This window comes from Palaemon carinicauda, chromosome 25, assembly GCF_036898095.1.
Source record: "Palaemon carinicauda isolate YSFRI2023 chromosome 25, ASM3689809v2, whole genome shotgun sequence".
Lineage (NCBI taxonomy): Eukaryota > Metazoa > Arthropoda > Malacostraca > Decapoda > Palaemonidae > Palaemon > Palaemon carinicauda.
Genome location: NC_090749.1, coordinates 32,204,441 through 32,227,143, shown reverse-complemented (window position 1 = coordinate 32,227,143; position 22,703 = coordinate 32,204,441). Strand labels below are relative to the sequence as shown.

General features: G+C 47.3%; 2 protein-coding genes and 1 non-coding gene across 3 annotated transcripts in view; all 3 read right to left on the bottom strand.

Moving 5' to 3' along the window:
- The window catches only part of LOC137618979 (hepatitis A virus cellular receptor 2 homolog), a 600,331-nt gene that overhangs the window by 383,521 nt on the left and 194,107 nt on the right, over positions 1-22,703 (bottom strand). The gene's annotated exons all lie outside the window — the stretch shown is intronic.
- LOC137618653 (uncharacterized) overlaps positions 1-22,703 on the bottom strand; it is a 170,539-nt gene that overhangs the window by 119,767 nt on the left and 28,069 nt on the right. The gene's annotated exons all lie outside the window — the stretch shown is intronic.
- On the bottom strand, positions 7,235-7,353 carry LOC137619324 (5S ribosomal RNA). The gene has a single exon (XR_011039900.1). It is a non-coding gene; the product is annotated as a 5S ribosomal RNA (ribosomal RNA).

Here is a 22,703-nt window from a genome sequence, read left to right as displayed (position 1 = left end):
TGATTTTGAGGTGCTTTTCTTCTGAGACCCATTTCCCTGAAGCACTCTTGGTGGGGTTTGTGTTGTCCAGCCACCAGATAAGATTATCCCACAAATCTTACACCACTGGAGATCGCTAGCTAACGGCCAGTGACACCTCAGACACTAATGAAGAGATTGCTTGTGGAGCCACCTATGTTGAATAATAAGCTTCTCAAACGGGAACGGGAGCAACAACTCTGGTTATGTCAATGAGATTGTCTGGTGGAAAGACTATCATATCTATCTGCATGCCAAGGCACTTGATCCTCGGTTGAGGAGGGAGAGACTACTTTTCAAAATTCATCGCAAACCCCAGATTGCGACAAAAGAGGGTAGTCGGTCTAACACCTCAAGTAACTGCCTTTTGGAAGAAGCCAGGATCAGACAGATGACAAAACTCCTCAAAAGCCATATCCCGTCCAAGAGCCACAAAATGAGACCAGAGTGACAACTTACGTAAGCAGTGCACAGTCGAAGCACAAAGCTTTGAATTGGTCTACTAATCTCCTGAGGATGAAGCAGAAGTTCTTCCTGTAAGACTGATGAACGGATCTTTGAAAACAAGCGTCCTTCAGGTCCACCAAACGCACAAAGTCTTTCTCTCTTCTTTCTTTCTGCTCTGCTCCAGGTTGCCCGATGAGAAGACGAGCATCCGCACTCTCTGCACTTGGAAAAGGGGACTGTCGACTTACGAGTCCTCTTACCTTACTTCTTACCTCTACCAGCCCTCCTCAACTGCCAGATCAGGCACAGTAGGGTGGAGCACTGTCAACACTTTCCATAAGAAGAAGAAGCAGATGGAGGTCCTGATCCTATTTTGGAGGCAGACAGAGCTGCTTCAAAGACAATACTGAAGGTGTGGCAGATACCAAAAGTCTCGCTGCAGCCGTCTTCGAAGGGCCTGGGCCCATGACAACAACTGCAGAGTGGATGAGGGAGCCATGGGGAGCCATCCACCACGGTTGCCTATACAGTACATCCCTCCAAAGAAAAGGGACTTCTTCTTGGCCTCCCCATAGAGATTTCATTAATAATTCTATGAGTAATTCTTACACCATAACCACTCCCTGAATTCATAGCTCTGTCAGCCTCATCTGCTTTACTGTCTAAATATTCTCTCCAGTCATTCCTGGCTTTTCTTTTGACCTCACTATTAATACTGGAATACTTAGCATGCTATACCTTGTAATTTTCATTACTTCCTCAAAAATTTTCAACAATTAATTTGTCTTTGTCTCTTTTTTATAATATCACAAGTATCATTTGATATCCATGGCTTTCTCCTTGTAACTACGACTCCCGAGACTTCACTACCAACTGACTGATATGTGTTTTTAACATCACACCATTCTTCATTAATTGTCAGCTCTTAGTCTTTCAAAGGCTTTAAGACTGCAAATTGATTCCTACATTCAACTGTAAATGTTTCTGTGTGCTCCTCTTCTAGAAGCTTAGTTGTATCAAATCTAGGTATTCTATCTACCTTTCTGTTGGGTGCTTTCAGTTTTAATTTATAAGTGGCAATGACGTGTTGGTGATCACTACCAATATCTGCACCTCTATAGCTTCCTACATTTCTCAGAGTCCTCCTTTTCTCTTTATTAATGGCTATGTGATCTATTTGATTTTTGTAATTGACACATGGCTGGTGAAGTCCACGTATCTTTGTGGATGTCCTTGTGCTGCAAAGGAATACCTCCAATGACAAGATCTACATGCTATTATTATTATTACTAGCTACGATACAACCTTAGTTGGAAAAGCAGGATGCTATAAGTCCAAGGGCTCCAACAGGAAAAATAGCCCAGAATCTTTTAAGAGGAGTAAAAAACAAAGTGCTAATAACAGGTGTGAACAACTTTATCATGTGCTGCTTAGAGCTGGCTATGTTCTTGGTACGTACCATCCTTGCGTACTTGGAGAGAGATCACCAAAGACTAACTGCTACCTTGCTCAGATGTCTTATTCTTTGGGGGAAGTAGCAGTGTTCGGTTGAGGGTACAGTACTTCCTTAGGTATGAGACCGGATATAACAGAGGTATGCACTGCTTCCTTCTCTCTCCCGGAAACGATATGAAAGATCATCCAGGAAGAGGAAAGAACACTTTCTGTACCACACACTCTCTCCCGTAGGGATGGAAACGTCAGGAGTCACAAGTACGTGTCTCCTATAGACCAGTCATTCTGGATGTTCTCAGAGAAGTCTCCCTTGGTAGGATCTAGAGGAAGAATATCCTATGTGACTGGTGATCTGGCACACACATAGGGTTCTTTCTCTTGGGGCACGGCATGTAGGATCTATCGGATGGTACACTCTGAAATGTACTGTAGGAATCCTGTGCAATGTGATCAAGTGAACTCTGGAGTATCTGTCCATACTAGAAGGCGAAGGTACGTTCTCAGAAGGAAGCTTGTGGATGCACACACAGGAGTCCTCTGCATTGAGTTGTAGACTTCTTGGTCTCCAGTGAAGGGAGTCGAGGGAACTCCTACAGCAGCACAGCTTCTCCCACAGTAGAAGTCTTGTGTACTGCACTTGCACATCAATGTCTAAGGCTTGCCAACCTTCTTAGGAATATGTTGTCATAGCCATCACTCGGCCACACAAGTGAGGGAATAAATAGCAAAGAGGAATGCTGTCTAACAGAAACAAGAATGTGGATATTGGCAGGTTTGAACAGACACCTGTCACACAGTTATCAGGAAACCACTACAAATCCCTCATTCCTTCCAAACATTCCTCTCCCACGATGATCTGCCAACACAATTATCTAAGAAGCTCACCTGTATTCTAAAGCAGCTGAAAACAAAGTGAGGGCTCAGTGGCCGGTCAGATGTGAGGGTCTTCCCCACTACCTAGCAATTACTACCTCCACCTCAGTGAAGTTCAAACAGCTGTAACATCCACCTTCTCTGAAAGCATACTTCTGTTGGAGTACGAGGTTTGTATTTGTGTAGGAACAAACAAACAACCTTCATGCTTAACATGATAGAACCATGAGCTCTAGAAAGTGTAAGGTTTGAATACAGTCATAAGAAGACCTGGTGATACTCACACACTGACGCTGGCCAGAGTAAGGACAGGACACGGCATGACTTGAGAAGCATCTTTTAAGTACTCAGACTTTATAAGGTTCATGATGGCAAGATGTCTAGACTTGGGGTGGTCCTCCATGTGACATGTCGAGGTTCAGGTAGGGCAGACTGGGCTGCTAGGTGATCCGAGGTCATTGGCAGCTGCCTCTGTGGTCTGTCATGGCTGGATTTGTCTGTGTTCTCAATAAACATTTTAGTGTGTCTGTGGCGAATAAAAATACTAATAATTAAAATGTAACAGTAAAAAGGATATACTGGTTCAATTGGATTTATGAATTTGGACCAGATGGCCCAACACAGGGCCCAGGGAGGCTATTCAGCACCTGCAGCATGAAGGGAACGTTATGAGGATGGACAGCAAGAAAGAAGAGAGGAGGGGGGAACACGTAGGCAGGGTAGAAGGAAGAAAAGTGCCCTTTGAGTAATGCATACAGCAGACATATTGTTATATACAGGATACTGTAGTGTGCTGAAAAACTTTGTTTATTAAAGAGAAAATACAACAGAAAATACAGCACCATAATATAGAAATAATGAAAAGCAAAACATTGGCTTTGTTATATAGAAAATATCACAAATTCTAAAAGTAATTTGTATTTTTCCTGACTACACAAACCTGAGTCCTTTGATAAGAGTCTGCTTTCAGCTCAGCTGGAACTTGGGCTGTTCAAATTCATAACGAGATACTTACTGGAGGATGGCGAGGAAGCCCCCACCCCTCCAAGTATTATTATTATTACTTGCTAAGCTACAACCCTAGTTGGAAAAGCAGGATGCTGTAAGCCCCAGGGCTCCAACAGGGAAAATAACTTGGTTTTCCAACTTAGATAGTGACAATAATGATAATAATAAGAATAATAATAATTCAATTAAGATATCAAGTAATTTTTAAGGTAAATATGATTTAATTGAAGTAGTTTTGGACCAAAGGAAATAAACTAAGAAGCTTTCTATTCTAGCAATTCCATTATTCAAAATGAGCAAAAATTCACAGAAAACAAGTCTGTACAGCAAGCTTCTTGAGAGACTCAAATACCCGGATGGAAAAAACAAGAGGAAGAAATAAGAAACAAAAATAAATATACCAAACAAATTAACTTCTGCTACAATGTAAATTCAGGGACTGTATAGGATAAATAAAAAATGGTCCACCTTGAAGTATTATCAAGACTTTTCTTCTTCAAGCTGTGAGCCTCAAAATCAAAAGTAATGCCACAGAGATCATTATATAACTTTAAAGGAAATCAAGTATTTTTGGTACCTATACACCAAAAAGTCTGAAGGCATCAAGGAGATATGACAAATTCGGAGATAATTTGTATTTTTCCTAACCATACAAACCTTAGCTATTTACATTGGGTTTACCTTTCGGCGTAGCTGAAATGGCGAGCCATTAGAATTTAACGAGGGTGTATTACCCCCGCGCTAGTTAGCAGGGGGGTAGGGGTGTGGTAGCTAGCTACCCCTTCCCCCCTCACACACCGGTGAACTGCTTCACTTCACTTAGAGGTAGGACTTGTCTTGGGGGACAGGGCTGGCGGGCAAATATGTGTAAATAGCTAAGGTTTGTATGGTTAGGAAAAATACAAATTATCTCCGAATTTGTCATTTGTTCCGTAACCGAAATACAAACCACGCTATTTACATTGGGTGACTTACCCCTTAGGAAGGGTGGAAAGTCCCCAGCCATACTGGCTTTGGCTTTACACGGGGACTCAGAATCCGAGTGAGTCGCACTCAAGAAAAGGAGTCCCTGCACCTCACAAGTTCCTTGCTCCGCTTGTGTGTGAAGGAAGAAGTGTGACCCGTCCTAGGCAGTTGACCTGGAGTTCCAGAAGGAACTCTGGGTTAGGACGTTCCCAATACCACCTCGTCAGGGTATGGGGGACGCGACAGTATTGACTCAATACTCGGAACACAAGGAATCATGGTTTACCTGCAGAGGTTTGAGGTCAGCTATGCAGAGACCAGGATGCTGCTTCCCCGTAGAGGGGATGATGAAGAAAGAAATAAGGGCCAGACATACTTCTTTCGTTCATGCAGACTAAAACCTGATAACAATGCCCTCAACCTTCTGCTACCTGTCCAAAAGGAGCCTGAGGTTAGACCAGCTGTTGTGTAGCCACCACAGAGCGATAGAAACGTATCGATACTCCTGTGGGTCACGTCCTGCAGGAAGCAGGCTGCGAAGGTCATTAGACGCTTCCTGACTCCAGCTTGTAGCACCTGCGTCACAGAGTAGTACTACTCGAAGGCGAGGGACGTTGCGATGTATCCGACATCGTGCTGTAGGGCGACGTGACGGGGGAGGGTCTGGATTCAGGTCGAGATGAATGTCCTTGAGTCCGAGCTGAAGAGGTATACTGGTGACTCTCCCGTGTCCTTCCTGTGCTCCCAACCCGGCTGCACGTGAGGACAAACTGCAGCTTTTCTCAAAGATAACCCCTCGATTCCTTTACTGGCAAGGAGGAGGAGGTTTGGGTCATCTGATACAGAAAGGAGACTCGAAATCTTGAAGGAATTGGACCGAAGGGCCGGGACTCCAAGATTCTGAGTCTAGAAAACAACTCAGGAGCGAACCTGAATGTTGCCTTCCCCTATTCTTTTGAAAGGGCGGAGTCGTACGAGACCAAGAAGATTGCTTACACACTGGCCGAGGCCAGAGTGAGCAGGAGCACCGTCCCCCAAGACGGAATACGATCAGAGGCCTTGAGAAGATCTCTTAAGGGACTAAAAAGTCTCACTCCGACTGGGGGCAGGGACGTTCGCAGCTTCGTATGAGCGAAGAAAGGTCCAGCGGGAAGGAAAAAATCTATTCCTTTCAGCCTGAAGGCCAGGGAAAGGCTGAGCGATAGGCTTCACTGCTGAGAGCGGAAAAGAGTTTCCTCCCGCCGAAAAGCAATAACTCCGTAATTGCTGGAGAAGAGGTATCACTCCCACGACACCAACCACAGAAGACTCTCCACTTCGTCTGGTAGACCCCTGCGGATGACTATCGCAGTTGACGCGACCTCCGCTCCGCGACTGTAGCGGGTTGTCTCTTCTTGCGAAGGCGGCGTAGTGTCTCCAGTCGTGAAGCCGAAGCGATGCAACGGCTCGTGAAAGATGTTGTAGTGTGGTTGTTTGAGTAGCCTGTGCCGTGGAAGAAGCTCTCTCGGGAGTTCTGTCAGGGGAAGCAGAGGGTCCGGAAACCGTTCTGCGTATAGTCACAGTGGAGCTCTCAGGGCCATCGAAAGGTTGACAGACAACCTGGTCATGTTGAGACCCATTCACAACAGACAACAATGGTGGGAAGACGCAGGCGTCGATGTTGTCCCACCGTCACCAGAAAGCATCTTGCCAAAGAGTCTTGGGGTCTGAGACTGGGGGGAAGAACAGCGGAAGCTTGAAGTTCCAGGCTGTCGCGATCAGGTCCCCCAGGCCAGGACTTGCTGGTTACTATAGGCCAAAGACCCCCTCTTTTAACTGCGAGGCTCTGCTAAGATAGTCGGAGAGAACATTCCTCTGCCCGGAATGAGCGAGCCGATAGTGGTATTGAGAGGACCTCGGATCATCTCAGTATCTCTACTGCAAGATGCGAAGGTATGAAAATGCGTCCTTTGCTGGATGGAACACGCCAGCACCATGAAGTCGTCGTGCACGGAGCGACTCGGCAGGAACTTTAGGATCTGTAGAGGGGCCAGACTACGGCCCCTAAGCCTGCCTGAATGATGGGGAGGTATCCTTCAGGTCCTGAACATAGGCCTGAACTGGAACATGCCCCCCCCCCTTTTCTTTGACGAGTCCGAGAACAGCATCAAAATGTGGGGAAAGGACGAGAATATCCACTCCCATCAAGAGGTTCCATAGGTCAACCCCCATTGCAGATCTAAACGTTCCGCTGGTCCCATAGAGGCCAGAAAGTCCGGTTAATCGTTGCTTTGATACCACCGGAACTTGGGCCGCCTCACAGGGAACTTATCCTGAGGCGACCGTTCGGGACTTTAGACGGGACTATGAGGAAAAGAGACCCAGGAAACGTTCCAAGATAGGGCTGAAAGCCCTGCCTGACTGAGAACAGGTACTGCGACTCTCCTCAGCCTTGCCACAGTCAACTGAAGGGAAGGCTCGGAGAAGGAGGCAACAGCATCTGGTGTTCCCAGGCGGTCACCCATCCAAGTACTGACCAGACCCAACGTTGCTTAACTTCGCTGATCGGACGAGAAGCGGTGTTTTCAACGTGGTATGGCCGTTGACTCAATATCATGGCTAGATACTCCAGATGTTGAGGCAGAAGTAGAGAAGGCTCCTAGCAAATTACCATGATCCCCCACTCTTGGTAAAGACCCGGAAGCTTGTCCCGGTGTTGAAGAAGGTCGAACCCGAGCCTACCGGGGTTGACCAGACCTCCAAAAAGCGAAGGAGGTGGAAGCCTGCTCCTGAGCAGCCATGAGGAAAGCAGGGAGAGTTCTCTGGGGAAAACCCTGCGATGCCGCAGCGGGATCGCCACACCGCATCTTGAGCAGGAAAACCTGTAATCTAGGCTGAATTCCAAGAGCTTCCTGGAAGATGGATGGAATGGAAACTGGAAGTACCCATCCTTCCGATCCAGGGCCTAAGGAGTCCTGCAGCCTCGTTACCAGTCTGATCGACTCTGCTGTTCCACGCTGGACGAAGTTTGTTCGACAAACTTGATCAGCTGAGAGGTCGACGACGGAACTCCCGTCTCAGATGCTTTCCTACGAGAAAGGATCGATTGAAGAAGCTGGGGGGTGAACCCGTCGACGATCCTATGGAGGAATTTTTCCTAAGGCATGGATCCTTCTGCCCAAACGGGCAAAACTCTTGCCGACCCCATGGCATAGAGGTTCAGTGACACTGGATTCGCTGACAGAGACGGAGAGATGGTAAGAGCCAGGCACGAAATCCTTGGCTGATCACGGAGATCGTGCAGGAATCGGCATCGGGAAGCTGTTATCCGGATGAGTAACCTTAGGCATCCCCCCAGCGTGAGACCTGCCAGGGGGGTTGCCAATCCTAGAGTTTGTGAACTCTGCCGCTCCCTCTAGGATTATGCCTCCCCGGGAGAGCCTCCCGTCCTACCTGTCCCTGACAGGAGGGGACTGCTATGTACACCTTGTCTTAGCTGCCGTAGCCGGTCCGATAACTTAGGCCGACGAGACTGAAAGAAGAGGCGTTGGAGGCCTGCAGGGTCTGGAAGAAAGCGCCTTGGAGGAGTGAAAACGGAAGTCGACTTCCTCCGCACAACAGCTGTCCATGTCTCTGTCCTAGGGCTCAAACAAGCTCTTCCCAAGGATGGAAGAGTGTCTGAGCTTGTCGACATCCACGGATGAGACACCCGAGGGGAAGCCAACGGTCACTGCGTCTAGATGCTCCAACATCGAGTTTGCCCGCAAGTTCGAAACTTGGCGACGGAACGCAAAGGTGCTTGAGCCTGAGAGGAGGAAAGTACCTATGATCTTCCTGGAGCTTCCTTGTATAAAACCTCGGGTCGCAACCAAAAGGGAAGGGACCTGGTAAGCCCCTTCCACGGGATAGAGAAGAGGAGAGGAAGGGCTAAACCAGTCACCCCTTGCCCGACGGAGAAATCTCGAAAGGAAAAACTCCCTGGCACGACGCTTCCAGGGAATGACGAGGAGGAAGGGCTAAACCAGGTTCTGGAAAGAATGTTGCCCAGACATCTCTGAAGATTCTTCCTGCTCTTGCACGTGCCATGCTCTGCGTTTACGGGGTGAAGACTGTGTTCTGGAAATACGCGCTCCAGAAGACTCGCCAGGCTGGCCGTGTTGCGAAACACCGACGGGAATCGTGGTCGCAATCGCCCTGGTGCTTGCGCGACGTGGAAGCGCCAGTGCGCAGGCACGCAGGAGTGCGGACGAAAGTGCGCGATGGAGCGCAGAAGGAATGCGAGCGTGGTTGGAAGGGCGAAAGCTGGCGGTCGGAATCCGATAGTTCACAGGCAAGCAATGGCTACTGCAGGAATCAAGCCGGCGCTCGCGCGATGGAACCCCGTCGGTTCGCGCGGTGGAACACCGTCGGTTCGCGCGGTGGAACACCGTCGGTTCGCGCGCGGGCGAACATTGGAGCGCATGTGCGCGGGTACGTAGGCGTGTGGTCGTGCAGGCACGTGGGCGCACGGGTGAGCGCAGGCGGTCGGGAGACCGATGGCACGTTGGCGGGCGATGGCGCGTTTGACGGGCGATGGTGCGTTGACGAGCGATGGCGCGTCTTGGCGAGCGAAGGCCCATAGGCGAGTGAAGGCGTGTTGGCAAGCGATGGCGCGTCGACAAGCGTTGGCGCGTTGGCAAGCGGTGGTGCGTTAACAAAACGCTAACGCGCAGGCGAAGAATCGCGCGGGCGCGTAGGAGATCGCTGATGCGTAAGAGACTAGGGATGGTTAGCGCGCATCGCGCTAATCAGAAGGCGCGCAGGTGCATCAGGAAGGTGAGCGCCGATGCGAACTGTCAATCAGGCGATCCTGGACGGTCAGGAAAACTGTTGGCGCCCATTGGTGCGTGGCAGAAAAGGGCGCGCAGATGTGCGCTGGCGAATGAAGGAAGCGCTGGCGAGCAGGAGGAAGATCTACGGCAAGACTCAGCTACCGGAGATCGTGGTGCACAGCAGGCGAGCGCTAGATCGCTACTGATGGTGTCCAGGGGACCTGACACGCGTGGAAGATCGATGGTGATCGTTGACGCACAGGAGATCGCTGACGAGCAGGCGAACGTTGATGCGTCTGTGGTCGCTGGCGAGCAGAAGGGCGACGCGTGGAATCCTGTGCGTAAAAGAAGAGTCCTTGTCCAAGACCTGAACCGAAGTTCTAGGTTGCCGGGCGAACGTGGGTGCACAGGGCGCGTATCAGGAACTGGAAGAGCAGGTGCGCTCTGACGGGCAGGAGATCTAGAGCGCTCAGGAGACCGATGGCGCGCAGGGCGCACAACAGGAACAGCAGGATGTTCGGAGTCCTCAGGAGAGCGGTGGCGAGCAGTGGGGCGACGATCATCAGGAGAGCGCTGACGAACAGGAGAACGCTGGCGAACAGGAAAACGCTGATGAGCAGGAGAGCGCCTGTGCGCTAACACTGCAGAAGGGCGCGCAGGGGAACCCTGACATGCAAGGGAAGCACCCCCCCGTGGGAGGCAACCCTTTGCCCCGAAGGGACCGTTGCTCGTCTGATGACGAGGTCAGACTGCTGTCCATCTGCACCAGAGGCGAAAGGTCAAGAAGGCGTTGGAGATCGATCCCCGGAGAGATCTAAAGAGGAAGGAGCTGCAGGCTGCATACGGAGATTCATAAAGGCGCCTCTTAGCACCCTTATAGGGAGATGGGAGGCCCTTACGACGTAGCGGACGGTGAGCCTTACGGCGAAGGCGGCCAACAGCAATAACAGCAGAAGAATTCTCCGAAGAGGAGTCTCTATGAGTGTACTCTCTCGCGAACGTAAGAGAAACACTTCGTAGAAGAGACGGGTCAGCCAGTGACCTAAAAAGAGCAATCCTCCGAAGAGGGGCTCCTGCAGTTGCCCAGCCCCTTGAGCGTAACTGCAGGTACAACCGCTCAACACCAAGAGCATAGTCGCACGAAAAAAAGGCAAGAGGAAAACCCCCCAAAGGGGAAAAACTCAAGCATGGACAGGAAAACTTTCCTCGGAAGGAAAGTTACCCACCCAAGGAGGCTCGGAGTGTTCTAAAATGAACTGGAGAGCTGTCAATCTTCACGGGAGTACTTCCAGGAGAAGGAGACACGCCCCTGACAAAGATCTATAGGGGAGGCAGCAACAGCCGAATCCCCAGGCCTCAACAAGACAGCTCACTCCGTTGTCACATTACAGAAACGAACTAGATCGGTAACTGTGAAAAATAAAAACAAAAATCATTAGTTAACATTCATTCCCCCGGGAAGGCTCCGAAGAGGAATCCCCCGGGAAAAGAACGCAAGAATTACACAACAGGGACGTGCCCTCACAACCACTTACACTCACGGAAGGAGAGCTGTAACCAACACAGAATTATAACAATTATAATTATGTAACCATGTAACTATGTAATTATGTAATTTAAAAATGAATGAACACTAAATAAAGAATGAAAACCCCGAAAGGAATCGTTCTACAAAAGCTGAAAAATCAACAAATACAATTAGATTCATAAACTAACTGAGACAAAACGTACGGCGCAGCAACCCCACCCACACGGGAAGGAAGCTACTCAGACGTAGTAAAGGTAACGTAGTAAAAGGGTGAACGACCTCAAAAAGAGAGAGAGAGAAAGACCGTAGTCAAACTCGATCGCGACCCATGAAATTACACCATGGTGGCCTAACTGCCGAAGGCTCCACGGAGATATCGTACACTACACACACAAGCACAAACTCTGAAAAGGAAACTTACTGATTTCTATACTCAAATATATACATAAACACAAAAAAATGTTTACATATATATTGAGTAAAAGAAAAGTAAGTGATTAAGTAAAGACAAAACAAACAATGGCTGCCAAGCGAGGACAAAGACAGAGAAGTCTGTCCATTGTCCGAGCCAAAAGTGAAGTGAGACATTTCACCGGTGTGTGAGGGGGGAGGGGTAGCAAGCTACCCCTCCCCCTACCCCTGCTAACTAGCGCATGGTAGGAAACCCTCGTTAAAATCTAATGGCTCGTTATTTCAGCTACGCCGAAAGTAATACCCAATGTAAATAGCGTGGTTTGTATTTCGGTTACGGAACAAACAGCAATTAGTTGAGATCTTAAGAGTTGACAAAATCACCTTATACAGTAACTGCTTTTCTATTTGCAAATCTTACTATTCTCGTGAAAGGCCAAATATTCCACTAAGCAATATCAATGGTTATCTATTCAATCATATAATAGCAAATATAGAAGACAACCAATCACAATATTACTAAAGTGGTTGAAAATGACCTCATATAAAAGAATAAGTCTCAACTTACTCTTGTTTGAGTTTGCAGAAGTACCACACCCAACGTCCTTAATTGGTTCCTATAAAGTGACTCGGAAGGTTCCCTATATAGGTCCTCAACTTCAATTTGTTCCAAGAAGCTTTTTGTAAGTCGAATTGTTTGTAAGTAATTTTGATTTATTTTGGCCTAGGGTAGACCTAACTTGAATCCCATGCCTATGATTTTTAGCTGCATAAGTCAACAAATAGTCGGGTTTCATCTGAAATAGATATCAGGTTATGACAAACGTCGTCGTGCTTACTGTATTAAATGATATAGTATTGTTTCAGTACGGTATTTCTTTATCTTATCTTTGTGTTTGTATCTCTCAATGTTTGTAGTCGAAGGTTTGTAAGTTGAGGACCGTCTGTACATGTTCTGAACACGGACAAGTACTTAAAACCTGCTGTCATTTTATAAAAACAAGACATCTACATTATTAAGCTTCCATCTGAAGTACACTACTTAACTATATTATGACTTAAACATTGATGTAACGTGAGATATAACTACCAGTTAGATGTCAGAAATGACGTACAGTATGTTAAACAAACATAAGAGGGACATTACAGTATGTAACTTTGTGCTACTACATCTTTCCAGTCAGGTGCTTTCACACTTTTCACACTTGTATAATTGTGAATGCACAACAAGTGGAAAGAGTACTATCGAGTTACAGAGGACCATAGACTGGACAACAAATTCAGTTAATTGAAGAGTAAGACGAGACTTATTTCATTACATAAGTGAATTTTCAAATACTAATTTCCATTTGGTTTTATGTAACTTTAAATAATATCAACATTTTCTCTCCAGCTGAAAATTCATAAATATTTTAAGTAATTTGTATTTTTCCTAACTATAGAAACCTAAGTCCTTTTCATAATGCTAGGGTTATCGTTTAACATCGAACGAGGTACAGTAGTTAGAACTACTGACAGGTGGCAAGGGAAGACTTCTAAGTCAGTCAGCTGGAGACACACTTTGAACCTTAGGCCTGGAACTTGTGAAGTATTTGAGAGAGGAAACAGGCATTATGCCCATACCAACAGTAAACTGGCAGGACAGAGAGCCAATAATTCTGATGACCTCTGGATGCCTCCTGAGAAAAGATGAAGGAGGACTCAAACTTGGTATCATGGGCAGCTGGGTCTTGACCACAAACTCCGGAACAAGCGAAGGCGGCCCCATTTAGTCCTTCAGATTGACTGGGAATATACAAGATGTCAAAAGCTCATCAATTAACTTTGACAAAGCTAAGGTGGCTGAAAGACCATGTACAGAGGCAGATCTTTGTCTGACATTCATCTTAAAAGGTTCATATGAGGCATGCACAAGAAACTTGAGAATACTAATCACATCCCACTCTGGGGACTGAGGTCCAGGGGTGGACAAGACTAGGCTACTTGAAGCTCTTCACGAGCATAGACAACTCCCTCAATGAGAATAGATCTAGCTCCTCAGTCAGAGGACTTTGTTCAAAGCTGACCCATAGCCTTCCCCAACACGATTGAGAGGCGCTCTCTTAACGAAGACGGGGACAAGGACAACAACAATCTGTGCTAGAGCAGTAATGATTGGAGGAGTGTCCCTTCTATGACACCAATCACAGATAAGGTCCTCTTCCTTAGATAATAACTGCAGAGGCCAATTGTAGACCTTCACACATCTCCAACACAGTCCCTTGCTAGAAGTCTTCTGCCCGGAGGAGACACTGCACAGTCTCCAACCAAAAATGACTTCACAGATTGGAGGAAGCATTCACAGTTCTCTGGGGGAACTCGCCTCAAAGTGCTAACAGATCAGGATCTCACTCATCTTGTGGTAATCAGGGAGCCACCAGGGTACTCCTGACACCTGGGCATGATCAAAACTCTGTTGATCCACCACAATATCACGTTTAAAGAGGGAAAGGCGTAGAGTGCAAGTGATCCTATTGGCGTAGGACACCTTGCTAATAGCTCTAAAGGATAGACCATTGCCCAGATGTAAACCTAACTTGTCAATTCACAAGATTGCGCGAGACAGTTGCTCCTCATAACATATGCTATTACTGTAGCGTTGTCGCTCATCAACACTACTGAGTACCCTATTATGATATTTTAATTATAAAATAAATTTTTGAATATACTTACCCGGTGAATATATAATAGCTGCAACTCTGTTGCTCGACAGACACATACATAAAAACTCGCCAGCGATCGCTATACAGGTTGCGGGTGTGCCCACCAGCGCCAACTGTCGGCCAGATACCACTCTCGATGTAAACAAAACCTCAATTTCTTCTCATCCCACTGCGTCTCTATTGGGGAGGAAGGGAGGGTCGTTTAATTTATATATTCACCGGGTAAGTATATTCAAAAATTTATTTTATAATTAAAATATCATTTTTAAATATTTAACTTAGCCGGTGAATATATAATAGCTGATTCACACCCAAGGAGGTGGGTAGAGACCAGAGTTAATTATGTTTACATCGTATAAGCTAAGAGTTTTTTTATTTCATTTTCACAGTTATCAATATAACAAAACCAAAATAAATAGGTACCTGGTAAGGAAGTCGACTTAGACGATTACTCTGCCTTGTAAGTACGTCTTCCTTACGGAGCCCAGCGATCCTCTTAGGATGCTGACAGACCCCCGGGAGCTGAAGTATCAAGGGCTGCAACCCATACAACAGGACCTCATCAAACCCCTAATCTGGGCGCTCTCAAGAAATGACTTTGACCACCCGCCAAATCAACCAGGATGCGAAAGGCTTCTTAGCCTTCCGGACAACCCATAAAAACAACATTAAAACATTTCAAGAGACAGATTAAAAGGATATGGAATTAGGGAATTGTAGTGGTTGAGCCCTCACCCACTACTGCACTCGCTGCTACGAATGGTCCCAGTGTGTAGCAGTTCTCGTAAAGAGACTGGACATCTTTCAAGTAAAATGACACGAACACTGACTTGCTTCTCCAATAGGTTGCGTCCATGATACTTTGCAGAGATCTATTTTGCTTAAAGGCCACGGAAGTTGCTACAGCTCTAACCTCGTGCGTCTTAACCTTAAGCAAAGATCGGTCTTCCTCACTCAAGTGTGAATGAGCTTCTCGTATTAACAATCTGATAAAATATGACAAAGCATTCTTTGACATAGGCAAGGATGGTTTCTTAACCGAACACCATAACGCTTCAGATTGGCCTCGTAAAGGTTTAGTACGAGCTAAGTAGAACTTAAGAGCTCTAACAGGGCATAAGACTCTTTCTAGTTCATTGCCTACGATCTCCGATAAGCTAGGAATATCGAAAGATTTAGGCCAAGGACGAGAAGGTAGCTCATTTTTGGCTAGGAAACCAAGCTGCAGAGAACAAGTAGCTTTTTCTGACGAAAACCCGATGTTCTTGCTGAAGGCATGAAGCTCACTGACTCTTTTAGCCGAGGCTAAGCATACCAGGAAAAGAGTCTTAAGAGTGAGATCTTTCAGGGAGGCTGACTGTAAAGGCTCAAACCTGTCTGACATGAGGAATCTTAGGACCACGTCTAAATTCCACCCAGGTGTAGCCAAACGACGCTCCTTAGAGGTCTCAAAAGACTTAAGGAGGTCTTGCAGATCTTTATTGTTGGAAAGATCTAAGCCTCTATGCCGGAAGACCGAGGCCAACATGCTTCTGTAGCCCTTGATAGTAGGAGCTGGAAGGGATCGTACTTTTCTCAGGTATAAGAGAAAATCAGCTATTTGGGCTACAGAGGTACTGGTCGAGGATACGGAAACTGACTTGCACCAGTCTCGGAAGACTTCCCACTTTGATTGGTAGACTCTAATGGTAGACGCTCTCCTTGCTCTAGCAATCGCACTGGCTGCCTCCTTCGAAAAGCCTCTAGCTCTCGAGAGTCTTTCGATAGTCTGAAGGCAGTCAGGCGAAGAGCGTGGAGGCTTTGGTGTACCTTCTTTACGTGTGGCTGACGTAGAAGGTCTACTCTTAGAGGAAGACTTCTGGGAACGTCTACTAGCCATCGAAGTACCTCGGTGAACCATTCTCTCGCGGGCCAGAGGGGAGCAACTAACGTCAACCTTGTCCCTTCGTGAGAGGCGAATTTCTGCAGTACCTTGTTGACAATCTTGAATGGTGGGAATGCGTAAAGGTCTAGATGTGACCAATCTAGGAGGAAGGCATCTATATGTATTGCTGCTGGGTCCGGGACTGGAGAGCAATAGATTGGAAGCCTCTTGGTCAGCGAGGTTGCAAAGAGATCTATGGTGGGTTGACCCCAAGTCGCCCAAAGTCTCTTGCACACATCCTTGTGGAGGGTCCATTCGGTTGGAATTACTTGACCTTTCCGACTGAGACAATCTGCTAGGACGTTCAAGTCGCCCTGGATGAACCTCGTTACTAGGGAGATGCCTCGATCTTTTGACCAGATGAGCAGGTCCCTTGCGATCTCGTACAAAGTCAGTGAGTGGGTACCTCCGTTTGGAAATGTACGCCAAGGCCGTGGTGTTGTCCGAGTTGACCTCCACCACCTTGCCTCGAAGGAGATTCTCGAAGCTTATCAAGACCAGATGAACCGCCAAAAGCTCCTTGCTGTTGATATGCATGCTCCTCTGACTCGAGTTCCACAGACCTGAGCATTCCCGACCGTCCAGCGTCGCGCCCCAGCCCAAGTCCGATGCGTCCGAGAAGAGAACGTGGTTGGGTATCTGAACTGCCAGGGGAAGACCCTCTCGTAGGCTGATATTGTCCTTCCACCAAGTCAGACAAGACTTGATCTTTTCGGAAATCGGGATCGAGACCGCCTCTAGCGTCTTGTCCTTTTTCCAGTGAAAAGCCAGATGGAATTGAAGAGGACGGAGGTGTAGCCTTCCTAGTGAGACAAATTGCTCCAGGGATGACAGCGTTCCTACCAGACTCATCCACAGCCTGACTGAGCAGCGTTCTTTCTTCAGCATCTTCTGGATGGAGAGCAGGGCTTGATCTATTCTGGGGGCCGACGGAAAAGCCCGAAAAACTGGACTGTGAATCTCCATCCCTAAATACAGAATAGTTTGGGATGGGACCAGCTGTGACTTTTCCAAGTTGACAAGGAGTCCCAATTCCTTGGTCAGATCTAGAGTCCAATTGAGATCCTTCAGACAGCGATGACTGGAAGAGGCTCTGAGAAGCCAGTCGTCCAAATAAAGGGAGGCTCGGATGTCCGATAAGTGGAGGAATTTTGCCACATTCCTCATAAGCCTCGTAAACACGAGAGGAGCTGTGCTTAGGCCAAAGCACAGGGCCCGAAACTGGTACACCACATCGTCGAAGACGAATCTCAGAAAAGGTTGGGAGTCTGAGTGAATGGGGATGTGGAAGTAGGCGTCCCTTAGGTCTAGAGAGACCATCCAGTCTTCCTTTCTGACCGCTGCTAGGACTGACTTTGTGGTCTCCATGGTAAACTTCGTCTTTGTGACAAAGACATTCAGAGCACTGACGTCTAGCACCGGTCTCCAACCTCCTGTCTTCTTTGATACTAGGAAGAGACGGTTGTAAAACCCCGGTGATTGAAGGTCCGAGACTTTGACCACCGCTCCCTTCTCTAGCAAAAGAGACACTTCCAGTTTCAGAGCTTGTCTCTTTTCTTCCTCTCGGTACCTGGGAGAGAGATCGATGGGGGACGTCGCTAGAGGGGGTTTGCGTACAAAAGGGATTTTGTACCCCTCTCTGAGCAACCTCACAGATTGTTGATCTGCGCCTCTCTTCTCCCAGGCTTGCCAGAAGTTCTTGAGTCTGGCACCTACTGCTGTCTGAAGTTGCGGGCAGTCAGACTCTGCCCTTAGAGGACTTGGATCCTTTCCTCTTCCCTCTCTTCCCTTCGGCACGAGCACCTACCCTGCTGGAGGCTCTGCCACGAAAGGGCGGGATAAACCTTGACGCAGGAGTGTCCATCCTAGGTCTGGCAGATAAGGCAGGCAAAGGGGGAGCTTTGCGAGCCGAGGACGCAACTAGATCGTGGGTGTCCTTCTGCACTAAAGACAAGGCAATTTCCTTAACCAAGACTTCAGGAAACAAGCACGTAGACAAGGGCGCAAAGAGTAGCTCGGATCTTTGGCATGGCGTCACTCCTGCTGACAGAAACGAGCACAGACACTCTCGTTTCTTAAGGACTCCGGACGTGAATGAAGCGGCAAGCTCGTTGGACCCATCACGGACGGCCTTGTCCATGCAGGACATAATGAGTAAGGAAACATCCCTATCGGCAGAAGAGATTTTCCTACTCAGGGCTCCTAAACACCAGTCCAGGAAGTTAAAGACTTCAAACGCCCTAAAAATGCCTTTAAGAAGGTGGTCCAGGTCCGAGGGTGACCAACAAATCTTCGAGCGTCTCATGGCAAGGCGGCGGGGAGAGTCTACAAGACTTGAGAAGTCGCCCTGGGCAGAGGCAGGAACTCCCAAGCCGAGAACTTCTCCCGTGGCATACCAGACGCTCGATCTAGATGAGAGTTTAGATGGGGGGAAGGCAAATGCTGTCTTCCCTAAACTCCTCTTGGTCTCTAACCAATAGCCTAACATCCGTAAAGCTCTCTTGGATGAGCGAGAGTGAACGAGTTTAGTAAAGGCAGGCATGGTAGCAGGAACGCCTAAGACAAACTCTTGACGGCGGCGAACGAGGAGCCACAGAAATAAAGTGGTCAGGGAACAATTCTTTAAAAACCGCCATGACTTTTCTAAAGTCCAAGGATGGTTGAACTGCTTTAGGCTCATCTAGTTCTGAAGGTTGATCCTCATGCTGTGGTTCAGCAACGTCCTCATCTGACTGTTCCTCATCCGATAACTGATGAGAAAACGGCAACGGAGTAGGCAACGTTTGACTCGCAGAGTCCGGTCGCACAGGTGCATACGTGACGGAGCCGGACGCAGCGTCCTGGAACTGCTGAACAGTCTGGGAACTGTCAACAATAACAGGTGCGCGAGGAAGCACAGCGTCCACCCGAGACTGTTTAGACCGTCTGGGTTGTGCAGTCAACACCATACCGGGTTGCGGAGGTTGACGCACCGCGTCAAAACAAGTCAACTCTGATGGTTGATGAACGTCCTGAACGTCACCAATCGCATCAGTGCGTTGCCTAACGTCAACGTGCGGCTGGAAATCCACACTGGGTCGCATCGGTGGAGGTACCACCCCAACTGGTTGACGCGAGAAAGCTACATCCACGTCAACAGGACGCATAACAGAACGCTTGGATGGCTGAAGGCTCGTGGGTTCAACGGTAACCTTCTCAGCGTTGTAGTCCTCCATCAAGGACGCAAGCTTGGACTGCATGTCTTGCAGTAACACCCATTTAGGGTCTACGGAAGCAGGTGCGGTAACAGACGGGGTTAACGAATGAGACGGCACAACTTTGCCTCTCTTAGGCGGCGAGCAGTCATCAGATGACGGCAACGGGTCCGAACTGTCCCAGTGGCTACATCTGGGACGTTGGACTTGTCCTGAAGGGACCGACTTACGCTTTAAAGGTCTGGAGACCTTGGTCCAAGGTTTCTTACGTGAAACACCTTCGGACGACGAGGTAAAAATGGGCTCTCTCATCTTACTTAGGTAGGGGCGATCTTGGAGAGATACGCCTGATACCTTAGAGGGAACGTCTGATCGCTGATCAAGGCCTCTCGAACCCATGAGTCGTACGACACTGCTTCTCCCCTGGGCTTGGGAGCTTGCAAGAGGTCCCGGACTAGGAGGACGACAGGCACGAACAGACGAACCCTCGAGCGCAACACTCTTCACAACACTTTGCGTAACACTAGGCACTTTGACACTATCCTTCGTGGCACTTTGGCACTTGAGTTCCTTTACGTCCGCCATGAGTTGATTTCGGTCACTTGCTAAAGACTCAACTCTCTCCCCCAAGGCATGAATAGCACGCATCATGTCTGCCATCGACGGTTCCTGAGTGCTAGGAGGGGGGTTAGGAACAACCACTACAGGGGAAGGAATAGGATCAGGGGCATGTGGAGAGGAAAAATCTACCGACCTAGAAGAACTTCTCCTTTCCCTATCTCTCTCTAGTCTGCGTGTATATTTATCAAATTCGATAAAATCGAATTCCGAAAGGCCCACGCATTCCTCACACCGATCTTCCAATTGACAGGTTTTACCCCGACAATTGGAACAAACAGTGTGAGGGTCGAGAGAAGCCTTTGGAAGACGCCTATGACAGTCCCTAGCATTGCACTTTCGAAACTTGGGAACTTGAGAAGGGTCAGCCATTTTGAATTAGTCAAGGGAAAATTCCAAAAACGATCTAAGTCATCAACAATTAATCCGATTCAAAAAAGAGTTCAAGGATTTATTTGAAGAAAAACACCTGTACTGCGAAAGCTCAAACCAAATTAAAGTACTTCACCAAATATGATGGGAAAAACTCCAGGTTCAACAGCGAGTAAAGTACGTCTTGTCGACACGTCGACAGAGAAGAAATTGAGGTTTTGTTTACATCGAGAGTGGTATCTGGCAGACAGTTGGCGCTGGTGGGCACACCCGCAACCTGTATAGCGATCGCTGGCGAGTTTTTATGTATGTGTCTGTCGAGCAACAGAGTTGCAGCTATTATATATTCACAGGCTAAGTTAAATATTTAAAAAAACTGTGTTGGAAAGGTTATTGTGTTAGGAATGCTGCATTCATTTCCACAAGTTGATTTTGAGGTGCTTTTCTTCTGAGACCCATTTCCCTGAAGCACTCTTGGTGGGGTTTGTGTTGTCCAGCCACCAGATAAGATTATCCCACAAATCTCACACCACTGGAGATCGCTAGCTAACGGCCAGTGACACCTCAGACACTAATGAAGAGATTGCTTGTGGAGCCACCTATGTTGAATAAGCTTCTCAAACGGGAACGGGAGCAACACCTCTCTGGTTATGTCAATGAGATTGTCTGGTGGAAAGACTATCATATCTATCTGCATGCCAAGGCACTTGATCCTCGGTTGAGGAGGGAGAGACTGCTTTTCAAAATTCATCACAAACCGCAGATTGCGACAAACGAGGGTAGTCGGTCTAAAACCTCAAGCAACTGCCTTTTGGAAGAAGCCAGGATCAGACAGATGACAAAACTCCTCAAAAGCCATATCCCGTCCAAGAGCCACAAAATGAGACCAGAGTGACAACTTACGTAAGCAGTGCACAGTCGAAGCACAGAGCTTTGAATTGGTCTACTAATCTCCTGAGGATGAAGCAGAAGTTCTTCCTGTAAGACTGATGAACGGGTCTTTGGAAACAAGCATCCTTCAGGTCCACCAAACGCACAAAGTCTTTCCCTCTTCTTTCTTTCTGCTCTGCTCCAAGTTGCCCGATGTGAAGACGAGCATCCGCACTCTCTGCACTTGGAAAAGGGGACTGTCGACTTACGAGTCCTCTTACCTTACTTCTTACCTCTACCAGCCCTCCTGAACTGCCAGATCAGGCACGGTAGGGTGGAGCACTGTCAACACTTTCCATAAGAGGAAGAAGCAGATGGAGGTCCTGATCCTATTTTGGTGGCAGACAGAGCTTCTTCAAAGACAATACTGAAGGTGTGGCAGATACCAAAAGTCTCGCTGCAGCCGTCTTCGAAGGGCCTGGGCCCATGACAATAACTGCACAGTGGATTAGGGAGCCATAGGGAGCCTTCTACCACTGTTGCCTATACTGTACATCCCTCCAAAGAAAAGGGACTTCTCCTTGGCCTCCCCATAGAGATTTCATTAATAATTCCATGAGTAATTCTTACACCATAACCACTCCCTGAATTCATAGCTTTGTCAGCCTTATCTGCTTTACTGTCTAAATATTCTCTCCAGTCATTCCTGGCTTTTCTTTTGACCTCACTATCAATATTGAAATACTTAGCATGCTATACCTAGTAATTTTCATTACTTCCTCAAAAATTTTCTACAATTAATTTGTCTTTGTCTCTTTTTTATAATATCACAAGTATCATTTGATATCCATGGCTTTCTCCTTGTAACTACGACTCCCGAGACTTCACTACCAACTGACTGATATATGTTCTTAATATCACACCAATCTTCATTAATTGTCAGCTATTAGTCTTTCAAAGGCTCTAAGACTGCAAATCGATTCCTACATTCAATTGTAAATGTTTCTGTGTGCTCCTCTTCTAGAAGCTTAGTTGTATCAAATCTAGGTATTCTATCTACCTTCCTGTTGGGTGCTTTCAGTTTTAATTTATAAGTGGCAATCACGTGTTGGCGATCACTACCAATATCTGCACCTCTATAGCTTCCTACATTTCTCAGAGTCCTCCTTTTCTCTTTATTAATGGCTATATGATCTATTTGATTTTTGTAATTGACACATGGCTGGTGAAGTCCACGTATCTTTGTGGATGTCCTTGTGCTGGAAAAGAATACCTCCAATGACGAGATCTACATGCTATTACTATTATTACTAGCTACGATACAACCTTAGTTGGAAAAGCAGAATGCTTTAAGTCCAAGGGCTCCAACAGGAAAAATAGCCCAGTGAGGAAAAGAAATAAGGAAATAAATAAAACTAAAAGAAAAGTAACAAACAATTAAAATAAAATCTTTTAAGAAGAGTAACGAGATAAAGTGCTGACAACGGGTGTGAACAACTTTATATCCTGTACTGCTTAGAGCTGGCT